This window comes from Puma concolor, chromosome A1 (genome assembly GCF_028749965.1).
Source record: "Puma concolor isolate L17-30 chromosome A1, mPumCon1.1.hap2, whole genome shotgun sequence".
Classification (NCBI taxonomy): Eukaryota; Metazoa; Chordata; class Mammalia; order Carnivora; family Felidae; genus Puma; species Puma concolor.
Window position 1 is genome coordinate 220,844,787 of NC_141667.1, and position 15,793 is coordinate 220,860,579.

General features: G+C 36.8%; 1 protein-coding gene and 1 long non-coding RNA gene across 14 annotated transcripts in view; one reads left to right on the forward strand and one right to left on the reverse strand.

Moving 5' to 3' along the window:
* The window catches only part of LOC112861611 (uncharacterized), a 52,125-nt gene extending 46,536 nt beyond the window's left edge, over positions 1–5,589 (reverse strand). Inside the window, exon 1 of the long non-coding RNA XR_015253416.1 lies at positions 5,397–5,589. This is a non-coding gene — a long non-coding RNA (uncharacterized LOC112861611). The remainder of the gene's footprint in view (positions 1–5,396) is intronic.
* Positions 5,590–5,986: 397 nt separating this feature from the next.
* Positions 5,987–15,793, forward strand: part of LOC147584782 (uncharacterized) — a 475,011-nt gene continuing 465,204 nt past the window's right edge. For 8 of the 13 annotated variants that reach the window (XR_015253404.1, XR_015253403.1, XR_015253415.1 and 5 more), the window contains exon 1: positions 5,987–6,123. The gene's annotated coding sequence lies outside the window, so the exon portion shown is untranslated. Of the gene's footprint in view, positions 6,124–10,475; positions 11,254–15,793 lie in introns of those variants that run through there. The other 5 variants (XM_086712562.1, XM_086712541.1, XM_086712548.1 and 2 more) reach the window with 3 other exon arrangements.

The window sequence follows — 15,793 nt, forward strand, 5'->3', positions numbered from 1 at the left end:
TGCCATGCCCAAGTGAACAATTATACTGATATTTCCAAATATTTTAAGACATTACAGTTCTAACAGAAAAAAAATTTAGAATTAACTTTTTAAATAAATTAAAATATTTATAAGTAACAAGTGGATGACTATTGGGCCAATGGTTTTTTAATATTTCCAGGTAGATGGTGTAACCAAATGTATAGAAGTGGCTTCTTCATTTGTTTCACTTGAATCTTAATGATTTAATGGCAATTATGTAAAAATATAAAGTTGTTAAATTACCATAGGTTTATACCGTACCGTATGTTAACGAGTTCAGTTTTCTACTGTTATTTAAGAATAGCTTAGGAAAAGAAGTGAGAACCAAAAAACCTTTATTCCTCTGCCGCCAAATATTTAACAACAAATAGCACACATATGTAATTCACAAACATCAACCCAAAAACCATGACATTTTGAAACATTAAAATCATTTCTACATAGTCCTTCTCAAAAGATCTAGACAAAGTTTTCTATATTTGAGCACTCTGAAAATTAAGGTGTCACAACTTTAAAAATCACAGAAAGAAAATAGAAACCATTATGTACTCCATGCCAAAAGTTTTTAAATAGTGGGGAAACAACAAATACTAGACAATAAAGAACAAAAGAGGTTTGGATCGAAGACAAATATTAAACCAAATGTGTATGATAAGAAAAAAAAGATGTAGCCCCCCCAAACTAGTACAACTCAATGTCAAACATATTACAAAGTAGTTATTTACACTTAAAACCCAGTGCAAAATTTTTCCAGGGCAAAGACTTTTTAGTGAAATATGAAAGTAATAAAAAAAGTATATTAAACTTCTCATAATTAGATAAAAAATATTAAAAATAAAATTAATATGTATACTTAATATCAGTTCATATTTGAAACTTTTCTTTCTAAAAGGAGATCCTTTAAAGCATCTCTAAGACAGACACTGGGGAGGAAAAAGGCAAAGGAAAATCATTTCCCTATAAGAAAGCAGTATTTATAGGAAGGCTCTACAGTCATTTGTATATGCAAATAATCAAACATATAAACATTTATTAGTAACGTGAAATTCTAAAAGTGATACTACTCTTATTAAGACCATGACTTTAAAGTCTAATACTATCACTAGCAAAAATGACTTAATCTAATTTTTGACACTTATTTGAAAGTGGTAGTTTATTATTGATTTCCTTTGGTCTTAAGAGATGTGGGGCTACCAAATTTCAGCAAGTCATAGTTTGAGTCTAATTACATGCCAAATTAGTTGCCTGGCCACAGTGTTTCTAAGTTTGCTAAATAAAAATTAGTAACAGTAAGAAATAACAAAACTACATGTACATGAACACTCTGGCATGACAGTTCTTTCTAAAATGTGTTTTCTAGTCATAATCAGACCGATAACCTGTTTCTTCTAAAAAAGGGTTAAAAAGAAATCAATGTGGGAATTATTAAGTTTCACTAAACAAAAGGAAAAAAGAAAAAAGCCAATTTTAGGCCAGTGAAATTTTTTAAAATGAGAGACAAATTTTTATACAATACAATTTCAAAATAGTGTATTTAATTGATTTTTTTTTAATTGGAGAAAGCTTATGTATCACATAGAAGAAATACCCAATACAGTCTCTGGGCATTTTTTTTTTCTTGTAAATCTTATTAACTGACCAATATTGAAGTATATTGTTACTGCATGCCAATAAACAGAAATAAAAATATACATGTCTTCACAAACAAAAAACGAAAATGTAGTACACAAAACATGATGAAACAAGGGATCCAGAATATGAAAGCTATTGTGAAATTTTCATCCTTGGTTCCAGTTTTTGGTAACATTAAAAAGTGATATTAATCTGATTAGAAAAAATGTAGTGTTACTTGCAAACACTGGAGGTTACATTTTGTAAATGTACAACCAAGGCAAGTTAATAGCATTAAAGCAAAGTCTAAAATTGCACTTTTATTTGGAGTTTTAAAAAAAACTGAAAGGCAAACAAATGAATATCAATGCTACCAGGAAGACTGACACCTTACCTTCTCTAGTTCCCTCTCCCCCATGTTATATAAACATAGCTTTAAAAAGAGTAGAGCTACTGGCAACACCTTTACCCACCATTGTTTTCCAGAGGGAATAAATGACTTTTCTAGTCCTTACAATAGAAAATGAGAATTATCAATTTCTACAGAGAAATATGGATCCTATACGTAATAATAATACACATGTTGGAACTCCTACCTACATGGCCACAAATCTAAAAACCCATCACATAAAAAGAGAAAATATTTTAAATGCTGTCATTTTTATTTAGGTGCTAGTACATTCTCAAGCTTTAAGTGTAGTATTTTAAATAAAGGAATCCTTCACTTCTTTAAAAAATGGCTTATTAAATAAAACAATTCTTCACCATCACTCCTTAAAACCAACAAAAACCCTCATAAACCAAAGCACTAAAAAAGTATGGTTAAGTTTAACCCGCCTGGTGGAATTTAAAGCCCTCTCTTACCCCACCCTCAAAACTCTCCAAGTCACATAATAATCTGAATGAAAATTAAAACCCCAAACCCAAAATAACAGTAAAAAAAGCAAAACCTGATAGTTCTGTATCATAGGTAAAATTACACTTAAAACAGAAATGAGGTCTCCTACAACTTCATTAAGTCAAATTTTATAGAGAGGATAATTAGCACCTTTCATGAAATTTTCATGAGATGATTCAAAATAAACAGCTTTGAAAAAAGGTAATGAACAAAGATTCCACAATTGCAATTCTTGTTATGAAGGCAATACAAAATAGCATTATTTATAAACTCAGCTATTTCACTTAATATAAATTATATTTATAACCCTACAGAGATTTTAAAAGTCGTGGGATCTTTTCATTTGAATATTTTCTAACAATGTATATTTGACCTAATGTTAGAATACAAAACTAAGTTTCAAAATTTCAACTGCTATTCATAAAAGAACATTAATTTCTATTAAATTAAAAAATCTTTTAAAAAGTATCTACAGCTATCTTGTTTATCACTGACTTCACCGATTTGCTTTGAAAACCACACCCGCCTTTTATCAAGATGCAATTAAACGGAATGACAAGCTTGGTAATAAATAGAAATATATTGACGGCTGTCTCAACCAACATTAAACAAAAAATGAACTGAAAACCAACCAAGTAAGACACAACACACCCACAATGGTGTATGCGATGTATTTCTTCACAGTGAATTTATCAAAGGAATGAAATCATACATAAGCACCTGTGCATACTTACCTGTTGTATTGTCTAAATTAAGCAACGTAAATTTCTTGTTAATAAAGTTTTAAGTCCACAGCAATGGCTGAATTTGCAAAACCCATGTGTTTTAAGTTAGATGTGGAAAATAAATTTAAATACATACAATTTTTATGGGCAATGTGGGGAGGCTCATTCCTAAGAAATTTTAAGTTTCTTATCATCAAAATAAAAGAAACAATTCTCCCGAAATCTGCATCGAAATGTGTAGCTTAAGTTGAAAATTTTCTGCCAAAGAAATAAAAACCCTAGATCCTACAGTCAGTTTTTAACCAACAGATAACAGGGGCAAACACATAAAAGTCTTGCAATTTCAGCCAACAGAATTACAATTTTTGCGAAAACTGCATCCTCAGTTTTACTTTTAATACACATTTCAGAACTGTTCGAAAGTCCTTTATGGAAGAAAAAAATACTAAACACCAGCTCCCCCCCCCACCCCCCAAACTCCCCGTCTTAACGTTTCCTAACTATTTCCGTGGTTCTCTAAAAGTATTTTTCTCAAAGTCGAGAATCACAATCTAGTGTTCAACTTTCAAACCCCCTAGTCCCGCTCCCTTCCAGCCAATCAGGGGGTAACAAGTCCGGTGTTTTGGGAGCTCCGTTAGACACAATTTGAAAAACATCACATTGCGCTCTCCTATTCTCCTCGGGGACAGATTCTAAGTGAGGGCGGGTCCTCCAGTCTTTACAGAAATAAGAAATCAATCAATCGCTACATCAATTCCAGGGGGAAAAACTCTTCAGGCAGGTGGTCCTAAAGAGTGTGTGAGTGCGGTTCCCAGAAAGCGTTTTTCCTCTTCGCGAACAATTGAATAGCTGCTGCAAAACCCATCTCCTGCATATTCGCAACCCAGAGCCGCGCGCCCCACATGCAAAACACACCGGCAAAGGGTTAATCAGCGGTGCCTTCAGCGCAGAAAAAGACTCAAAACCTAACAGATCTTTAATGAATAATTTTTACGAAGGCCATTATTTATAAAGTACTGCTTAAAACCGTAACTGGCTCAAATCATTCAAGAGTTACCGACTAAGAATTGGTAGAAACTACGACGTAAAAAAAAAAAAAAATCACTAAAGGGAAAGACAAATAACAGTCCTCTTCCCTCCGCCTCAGTCAAGAGAGTTCCCGAGAAAAGGTGGAGATCGCAAAATTACCGTTAAGCTGTCCGGGCTAAGACTTTTTCGTGAGGAAAACATCAATACAGTTTCACAGATTGCTTTTTTTCCCTGAGACATGTTTCAGAGATCGGAGGAGTCTTCTAAGAAAAGTGCAACTGGGAGAAGGAAATCGCAAGCTCCAAACCCTATCTTTCACCCCCTCCCCCCCCAGAAAAAACACCACCGTGAGAGCAAAGGACAAAAATCCCGAGCAAAAAGCGAAAGTTCAGCATCTTCCCTAGGAGCCCGCTGAAACCTCAAAAGTCTGCCCCCGCCCAATCTTGCCCAAATTGGAAAAGCCAGACACCGTCAGGGTTACTCCTGCCGGGACCGAGGAGCGCAAAGCCGTAGGGCTACGTTGTGAAACCCACATTCCGAGGGCACCTCACGCTTCAGCGTCTAACACAATATACAGTGCTGGGTCCCGCGGACAGCAGGTCCGCACGACGGACTGGAGGCACCCACTAGACTCTCGGTCCTTAATTTTCCGTAGATCTTAAATTTCATGTCACGAGAAGACGGCCGTCAGCGGGCCGGGAAAACTGCGATTAAAGACCGCTCGGTTTGGCAAATGGGGGAGGGGACGCTCACCCCTCTCCTGTCAAGAAGCCCCGGCCTGCGGAGCCCCGCCGCGCCCCGAGCCCGGCCCCGGGCGGGGGGTCCCGCTGACAGATCTGCTGGGCGGCGGCTGCTCCGCCGCAGCCCGTCAGAGTCCCGCTCAAACTGCAACTCCCCTCCCCCCACACCCCCCGTCTCTCCGCGCTCCCGCCACATTCCGCCCGCCGCCGCCCACTCGCAGACACTCAATTACCCCCAACCCCATCTCCTCTCATTTTTAGCAATTAAAATGAGGGCGGACCCAGTGCCCACTCGCTGCACCCCCCCCCCATCGCCTGACGGTCCCCCACTGCCACCTCCCAGGTCCCGCTGTTACTTCTTCAGGTTCTTACCGTCTGCGCCAACCCTGGTCAAGCTCTGCGGGCTGCCCTTTGCACGAAGTAATTTTTGGCAATTTTTTAAGTGATTTTTCGGCGGAGTCCTAGCGGCGCTATAATCTCGGACAGGTTATCCCGTCTCTCCCGCTAGATTGATGAGATCAGGCATCACTCGAAAATGGCGCCGAAAGCGCTGAGGCTCCTCATTCAAATTCGTTAGAGCCAACCCCGCCGCCCCGGGGCATGCCGGGAACGCGGGCTGCCTCCACAGCTGTCAATACCGCCTCCTAACCCTTCTCTAGCTTTCCCGACACTTCTGCTCATGCGCAAACTCCTACCCCAACCTCCGCGCCTTGTACATGCGCAGAATCGTCGCTGTTCGCCGCTCGCACTTTGCTTCCTCAGTCTCTCCTCCGACCTCGTTTCTTGCGCGTGCGTGCAGCTTCTTTGCTCAGCCGCGGACGTGGAGGAACTGTGGGGACTGTGGGCCCGAGGGTCCATAGATGACTTGTCAGTCGATCGGCATTATTTTACTGTTCGAGGAAAACAAATAAGGGTGCAGCCTAGACGAAAAGAAAAACGTTTTATTGCCAGTGTCTAAACTAACAACGGACTGGGTCTCTGAGACCCTGTGTATGGATACACGTGTACTTAAAACAGCCCCGCCTGTGTGTAGAGCACTTGCTGTATGTCAACGCTTTGCAGGAGCTATTGCACTTAAGCTTCAGAACAACTTCATGAGGTAGGTACTATTATTATTATCGGTTTGCAGACCAGGAAAGCAAGGCTCAGAGAATTTAAGTAATTTGCCCAAGGAGGCACAGGTTGCAAGCACGTGGATGAGTCCGCATCTGTCAGATTCTGGAACTTGGGGCACTCTGTTTCTTGCTGTGCGATCCAACCTGAGCACACACAGGAGGCGTGGTTTCCCCTCCTCAACAACTTTGTGTGTGTGTGCGTGTGTGTGTGTGTGTGTGTGTGTGTGTGTGTGTGGTGTGCGTGTGCTCTGGAGTGAAGGATTACTTAAGTGTGTTGTAGCCCTTCTCGATTCTAGGCTGTTTCGAAGGCGCTTTCATCGAGTCCAGTTTCTCACCGTCTCACATGTTCCTAAACATTCTGCTCTGTTTTGGGGAGGTGAATGGGTAGTCTTTGGGTATCACTTAGGGTGATTTTTTTTTTTTTAAAGGGTGGTAAAGGAACTGAAACTATCGAAGACGGGTTTCCATTGTGCGGCACGTTAATAAAGTAATCATAGCTAGATACCACGTACACTGTGGTACTGTACTTTGTACTCTGGCTTGGCACGGAGCTAAATAAACGCTTTACGGATTGATCGTGTTTGCCCCTAAAAACAGTCCTGTTATATAGGTATTATTGTCATTTTATACATGAGGGCACTCGAGACTCAGATTAAGAGATTTGCCCCTAAATCTTAGAACTAGTAAGTAGAAAGAGGCACAAAACGTAGACAAATCTGTGCCCACATCCCCAAACTGGACGCTAAGATAGCAATAATTGATGATAAAGTTGTCAATATTTTAACACCTTCCTTAGAAACCTCTTTTAAGCATTCATATGCTTGGGAGAGTTATCCTACCCGCCACCAAGCTAGTTAAGATGAAAATGAAAACAAAACAACTGCCATTGATTCTATATTGTTACATTTTAAGATTATTTTTGACTGGTTAATTTTTTCCTGATCCCAAGTGATAATAAGCTTTCTAAAGAATCCAACAGTCTAAAAGCTGGGGTATTGCTACATTTTTTTTCCAGTTTCTGTTGCAAAACAACTTGTGATAAACCGTAAGTAACTGTAGGAGTATACAAAAACATACATATATCATTGCGAGGCTTAAAGAAGATGATGGATATTGAAAGTGCCTGAAGTACTAAGAAGTAGGGAAATGGGAGAAGGCTAGCATGATTTGCATTATTGAGGTACAATTAGAAAAGAAGTGGATTTTAATAATTTGAGATCAAGAAGTAATGTTGCAAAGTAGTATGTTTGTTTTACATCTCTGGTACTTCTGTGCACTGGTTAAGTGGGTGGACTCTGGAACTAAACTGCCTGGATTTGGATCTCAGCCTTGCTACTTATTAGCTTTATAAGTTACTTTTTCTCAATTTTATCTTCTATAAAAGGTGTAATGCTATTATCTCATTGGGTTGTATGGATGTAAATGTGGTAATATAGTAAGTGCATTTTAACAGTGGTTGGTATATTAGTAAATGTTAGCTATTGTTGTCAGTCATTAACACTAATCTTTTAAAATAGGTTCTTATGTCTTAAAAAGCTAAGCTAGTGCCAATAGGAGTTAAACATTTGTGATCAGAAGCTCCTTAATATGATAAAGTAGCCTGACAAATTATTTTTGCCAAATATGAGTAACAGTCTCTGCCAGATGAATAAGGATGTCAATTTATCATTAAGAGTATCATATGGAAGTGGAATAGTTTTATTGCTTTTTCTTATTATTAAAATTAAGGAGGGGGGAAGAGCAAAATGAGGCCAGTCTAAAATATAAAGTAAAAACTACCCAAATTTCTGTCATCCAGAGATAAGTATATATTCTTTGTTCTTTAAAAATATACCATATCTGTGGCGAGAATCAGCCAGACGTAAGTCTGGATAAGTGGTATCTTTAAGGAACAATTGTACTTGAACTGCATGAACTGGTAAATTTTTTACCTAACCCCCTTTACGATATAGTCTGTCAAGAGAATTCTAAAGTGATGATGTTGGTAAATAACATTTACTGAGCACCTACTGTGTGTCAGCTAAGCAAGTATATGCACTTTCCCCTTGAATCCTCACAGTAACCCTTGAGGTTGGTGCAATTATCTCCATTTTGCCCAGACTGAAGTTTATATAGAGGTCACTTTTAGAAGATTTAAGTCCTGTTTTGTTTAAAATACTATTTCATAAACCAAAAACCCTTCATAATCTCAATTCACCAAAACCGGAGGAAAACAAAATCTAGTAACATGGTTCCTATGCCTGAACAAAAAGCCCAATTGGAAGATGTTTTGAAAACGACGAATTTTATGTTTGACCACAAGGGGGTGCAAATAATTGAGTTGAATTTTAAAGGAAAAAAAAAAAAAAAGAAAGTGTTTTTACATCAGATCATCAAATTCAGAGGTAAAAACTAATAAGAATACTTTCTCCAAACTTTAATACTCCACATAGTGATGTACTTTATGAAAATAAAGAAGTTATTTAGGTACTCAATTAGGGTAGAAGTTTTCAGTTTTTCATCTTCAATATGATGAAGAGTTAATCAGCCCTACCCCACTCCTTTCCACAGACCTCATTTGAGTCTCTGCATACTCTTTACTTGTCATAACAGTAGAACTGAAGTCATAATTTAAAATCTGAGGTTTTACTTGGAAACTGGAATGCAATCACCAGCAAACGAATGGTAAATGTGGGTAATGTGGAGAACAGAGGTTTTGTAATTTCAATGCTTTCTTTCCCTCCTGCTGTTTGTAATAAGAAAGCTACAACTGATGGAATGTTGGCTTCAACATATTAACTTATTTAGATAAAACTGTGAAAGCTATAGGTCTTTTCATCTTTTACAAAAGAATGAAGACTTGAAAACATTTTGAACAATAACTTGAAAATTTAGTATACACTGGAGAATGTTTTAAAAACAATTTGCTTAGATGGGTCTTAAAGTAACATTTATTTTCCTGTTGGTCTTGTTTCTCTAAGGTGGACTTAATTTTTAAAAAATCTTTTTACTTAGAAATAATTTTAAATTTACAAAAAGTTCAAAAATAAAAATAATTTATAGAACATCCTTATCATCTGCTTGCTCTTGTGCAAAATCTCTCTCACCTCATACATGTATATTTATATACAATTTTTTTCTGAAACATTTTAGGTTAATTTACATACATTCTGACCTGTAACCCATGAATACTTGATAGTCTTACATTGAACTAATACTTCAATCTACCTCCATATTCCAATTTTGTAGGTTGATCCTTGTAGCTTTTCCCCCTCTAGTATAGGAGCCAGACTGGTGTCAGGTACTACATTTAGTTGTCATGACTCTTTAGCTTCCTTTACTTTGGAACATATCCAGCCTTTATCTTTTATTACCTTGACATTAAAAAAAAATTTTTTTTTAATGTTTATTTATTTTTGAGAAAGAGAAACAGAGAGCAAGTGGGGGAGGGGTAGAGAGGGCAGGAGACACAGAACCAGAAGCAAGCTCCAGGCTCTGAGCTGTCAGCACAGAGCCTGATGCCGGGCTGGAACTCATGAACTGCAAATGTTGAGATCATGACCTGAGCCGAAGTTGGATGCTCAACCTACTAAGCCACCCAGGCACCCCTGACCTTGACATTTTTAAAGAATATAGCTTCTCACTCCACCCCTCTTTTAAATAAAACATTCCTTATTTTGTTTTTGTCTGATGTTCCCTCATGATTAAATTGGGGTTATATATATATTCTCAACTGGACTGCTGCACAGGTGATCACTTTTAGAAGCACATGATATCCATCTTTCCCTCATTGATAATAATTAGTTTTGATCACCTGATCCATATGTGGCCCGAATTTTCCATTCTATAGTTACTCTGGGTTTTGTTTTTTTTCTTCCTGGCAATTAAAAAGCAAATTGTGGGGAAATATTTGAAGATGCATCCTGCTCATCATCAAAATTCCCATTTAAATTTAGAATCAACTGTTGCTGATATAATTTTACCATAATGGTTGCAAAATGAGTCAACAAATCTAATGCTCTCTCCACATCTACCAGTCAGCCCATAGCATTCTGTGAACAAAGAGCCCTTTCAACTCTATTTGTCTATTTATTATCTGCATTAATTTAGGAGTTCCTATTTTTCCATTCTGTATTTGCTTTGTTTTCTTGAGTTTTACCTATTTTTATTTATATGTGTATATTTTGTATACTTTTTTTCTGAATCACTTGAAGGTAAGTTACATCATGATCTTTCACTTCTAAATATTTGAGTCTGTATTTAATTATTTTGGTGTTTAAATTGTCCCAGATTAAGCTAGTGGGAGCACCTTTAGTTTGGGTACTATGTCTATGTGATATGCCTACATCATTTTTTTTTTTTTTTGAGCACTTCCTTACTTTCTGATATAATAAGATGTTCCATGTTTATCTTGTCTTTAACTCTGCTCCAGCCCTGGAATTAGCCTTTTCTCTAAGGAGCCCTGTTTTCTGCTAGTGCAGAATGGTATTAGAGACCAAGGCTAGGTATGCTTATGCTAATGAAGTGTCTCTGCTTCTTGGATCTTTCGTAAGACTGAACTAGGAAAAAATATACGTACACACACACACACAAATATGTGTATATATATATATATATATATACACACACACATAAACAAAACTATGTGTATATATAAATGTGCATACACTAATATATACACATGGGTTAATGATATGGGTTTAATTTAAGTTTTTTTCATTGTAATTATAATTGAGAAGCCAGCATAGCAACATTTATAAAGTTCTGAATAAAGGCAATGAAATCACAATCCGCACAAACTACTCATACAATTTTCACGTTCCCTTTGAGTCAATAGCTATTTTAAAAGGTCATGGTGTGAAATAGTTTTTTTTGTCTTTTTCCGCTTAATATGTTGTAAGTATCTGTGAATTACTATATCAATTTTACAATCTTCATTCTAAATTGCTCTACTACATGTCATTAGCAGATTCTACCATTCTATTGCTGGACATTTAGGTTATTTTTAATATTTCACTATTATAAAAAATTCTGAAGTGAACATTTTTATGCATATACCTTTTCTAATTGACTTTCTTATTTGTTTGCTTATTTATTGGAAGATTTCCCAGAAGTAGGAATACCAGTTCCCACAGGTAGGTATGTTTTGATGGGTTTGATATGTTTTGGCACACAGATTTAATCAGACATTTACCGAAGTCCATACCAGAATTGGATATACAGAGATGAAAAATATGTAGTCCTTGCCAAGGAAGGAACTGAAAGTCTAATGGAAGATAGATAAGTTCTCTAAAAATGACAATTTGATAAAAATAGAGTAAGAGTATGCCTAAACCAGGTTAGGAATAAGTGGCTCAGGAAAGCTTTCCAGAAGTAGAGCTATATACCTTGAGGGATTCCTTGGTGGAGCCTTACAGGACTAGGGTTATTCCAGTGTGAAAGAGAGTGTAGAAATCTGCCACAGAAAACATTTTAAACATAATCATTGGAGTGTAATGAAACAGAAGTCATAAAGAACCTGCATGTTCAAGGAAATTTGGGTAGTTTGTGTGATTTGCTGCTACGTGGCTTTGGAGGAGTTGAAAAGTTCAGCCTGATCAAGTGGATAGAGGTTAAACCATGAAGGGCCTTGTGTGTCACCTTTATATTGATGCAATTGAAAAATCTTAAACCTGTGAGTAAAATGATCAGATTTATATTTTAGAAACTCACTTTCACAAGGATACTGGAGAACAGATTAGAAAATGTGAGAGCAGGGGTGCCTGGGTGGCTCACTTGGTTAAGCGTGACTCTTAATTTCATCTCAGGTCATGATCTCATGGTTGGTGGGTTCGAGCCCCGCATCCGGCTCTCATAGCGTGGGAGCCTGCTTGGGATTCTCTCTCTTCTCTCCCCCACTCGGGCTTTCTCTCTCAAAATAAATAAGTAAACTTAAAAATTTTTTAAAAAAAGAAAGCAAGGAAAAGAAAATGTGAGAGCAGTGGTCAGATCCTCCAGAGGCTATTGTGGTATCCAGGCAAGCAATAAATAGTACTTGAACGAAAGAAGTAGAAATGGGAGTGAAATGAAGTTCAAAAGGGATTGGATTTATTTATTCAGTATTAATATGTAGGTATTTCTAGGTAACTATTTTTAGCACCTCTTCTGTGTCATGTGTTGTGCAAGGTACTGAGCATATAAGTGGGGTGACAAAATAGTCACAGTTCTTGTGGTGTGGTCTAGTGAGAGAAACAATGTGTAAGTTAATAGTCATACAAATTACAACTGTGATAAGTACTGTAACAGAAAAATACAGATGCAATGAAAGCATACACCATGGAGACCTACCTAACACTGGAGGTTTAAGCAAGGCTTTCCTAAGGTCGGACAGTTAAGCCAAGGCTTAGGAATTAGCTAGGACAAAAAGGAAGAACATTCTAAGCAAAGGAAGAACATATGGTAATATCCTGAGCAGGAAGGACTGGTACATTCAATGCCCATATGGCTAGAGCGGAGTAAGTAAAGATGGAAGAAGTTGGAAGATAAGACTAAAGAGGAGGTTTAGGAGGCTTTATATATGGAGAAGAGCAAGAAGGAGGTATGTCACAGGACTCCTAGGTTTCTGGTACTCACCCACAGCTGAGTAGCTGTGGGTGCCATTTCCTGAGATAAGGAAACTAGGTTTGATGGATTTTGATATATGAAGTATTGATTTTGTGGGCTAAGTACATCCTCCCCATCCTCACTTTATAGATAACTACATATTAGGATTGGATTTTATTTAGAAGTCTGGAATTTAGGGGAAAACTTTGGTTTGCATGTTGTCTATAGATTTACTAGTTGATCAATTGTAGATGGTAGTTTAAACTATGGGATTGGATGAGGTCACTGAGATATGCAGAATGATAAAAAGGTTCAACACAGAATCTTGGAGATCATTGTTTGGTAGCTACACAAAAAATACACAGGAAAAAATTCACTATAAATATTAAAGACATGACAAACTGAAAATATTTTTAACCTATAAAGCAGATAATGGGTTAATATCCTCAATGTATAAAGAGATAAGTCTCTAAGAAAGATAGAGGGGTGCCTGGGTAACTCAGTTGGTTAAGCAGCCAACTCTTAACTCTTGATTTTGGCTGAGAGTACGATCTCTTCTCATTCCAAGAGAATGCTTAGGATTCTCTCTCTCCCCGTCTCTCTGCCCCTACCCTGCTCACTCACTCACTCTCTCTCTCAAAAATAAATAAATAAACATTAAAAAAAGAAAAGAAAAATTGAACAGTTAACAAACACAGTTAACAGAAGAAAAACAACAAAAAAAAGTATTTGTAAAAGCAAAACTTGGAAGTGAAAGTAAAGAAGAGGTTTGTAAGTTTTCACTATCTATCTCATTGTTATGGAATTACTTTTTAAAATCAACAATTGAGGTGTGCCTGGGTGGCTCAGTTGGTTAAGTGTCTACTTGGGCTCAGATCATGATCTCATGGCTCGGTAATGATCTCATAGTTCGTGGGTTCGAGCCCTGCATTAGGCTCTGCGCTGACAGCTCAGAGCCTGGGGCCTGCTTCACATTCTGTCTCCCCCTCTCTCTCTGCCCTTACCCCACTTGCAAGCACTCTCTCTCTCTCAAAAATAAACATTTAAAAAAAACCAATAATTGAGGATGTTGTTAAGAGACTGGAGGGTGCTGATGGATGGATGGGTCACACAATTCTTATAAATCTGCTTTTTAAAAACATTTGCTTCTCTTGTTCATAAAGAATTAGATCCCATTTGTTACCATGAGTTTAGTGTTGTGATCATAGTCATAAAACTTGAGAGCTATGGAGAATCCAACTAGATGATCTTAAGGTATCCAAAGATGCAAAACAAACTAGTGATGAAAGTTAGCTACAATCTTAGTGGCAGATGGAAGATTTAAATTATATGTAATTTGAATCTGGGAGTCATGTCTGTAAGATCACCCCTTTTGGGGGGGGGCTCTGATAATTAACTTCAGTGCCTGGGATGGTAATCCTAACTTGCTTGAGGTGACAGTTTTTACCAGTAAGTCATAGTTTTAACCCCAGGAAGATATAAATTAAATGTAGAATGATTTATTAAATCAAGCATATAGTATTATAGCTTAGGAATGATCTATGTATTTTAAGTTCTTGTAATGTTTAAGAAAATTAGGCAAATATCTATTTCAATTAAAAAATCATATTATGAGTATTATGGAAGTAGAACAGATTCATACATATTTTCAACTCTGATTTAAGGTTGTGGAGGTATAAAGGCTTTTTCCCCCCATATGAAGAATTGTTTTGCTTCCATATTCTTGGGCACAGAGTATGTGACTAAACTAAAATTCATTTACAATTAATAATGATTAATATTTACTGAAGAAGTATGAACTCCCCCACCCCCTTTACCAATAAGGATACCTGGAAAAAGGATAAATCCACTTATTTCAGTTGCCTACCTTTTAAAATTGTGTGAACCTGCTGTCTTTAGATGAAACATTAAATACAGAGTTTTAGAATATTGTTTTTAAAATAATAGAGTCATAGAATCATATCAGTTAAAGCATACCTCTTTGTAAAAGCTGCTACCCATTGTCAGAGTGCCCCTGCAGCTACTGAGTATAAATTCATAACCACCTACGTGTGATAACTCTTTAAATATGACCACTAATAGGGCTCCCGGCTGGCTCAGTCAGAAGAGCATGTGACTCTTGACCTCAGAGTCAGGGCATGAGTTCTACATGTTGGGTGTAGAGATTACTAAAAAAAAAAAAAAAAACTAAATAAACTTAAAAAAAAGTAAATGGTTATGCTGCAGTTTAACAGAGCCCCTCTCAAAAAGTGGCACACCTAGAACAGTAAATCCTATACCATATATGGTCTGAAATATACTAAGCATTAGTTAAGTTTTTGTCCTAGCCATTAAAATGTTGATATTTGGGGAACAATATAAGATAATAAAAAGGGCTTGTAAATAATAGAGATGGATCTATTGATCCTTTATCAAAAGAAAATTGAAGGGTTTTAATAAAATAAACTTTACATTGAGTAAAAACTTTAAAAAATTATAACTCATGACCTTCTCAGAGACTTTATTGACTTGGGGTGAGCCTTGGCCTAGAAGTTGAGGAGGACAGGGAGCCAGGAATTTATTAGCATTCATTTCTTATTTTTAGTGCACAGAAGTAAAATTGAGACCCTCTCTGGTCTCTTGGAGATATGACTTGAGAACGTGTGATGAGTTCTCTGTGACAATTGAGCCTCACGCTACATTTCTATTCTTAATATGTAAAACATTATTTCTTTCATGTAGTACAAATCTATAGGGAAATGAGGAGAAAAAATACAGCATTCTTTTTTGGCAAAGAAATGCTTATGTGTTTAAAACAAATTAACTTTTTAAGGCAGCTCTGAAGAAGTAATTTATTTTAAATAGGTGAGCAGTTTACAGCTCTTGTGGGAACACTTTTTCCTCACTTTTCTTCATCATAGGATTAGACCCTATGTTTTTAATTTAAGTCCTTTAATTTTTGCTGTTAACATTTAATTTACTTGATGACCCTATACTGTTAACTTTTGGCCCTGTGAACTCAGGATGGTATATATAGAGCATACACCTAATTTTAAAGAAACTCTTAAAGAAACATAAGAGGTTTGAAGTATCATGCGTACTAATTTTTTTCCT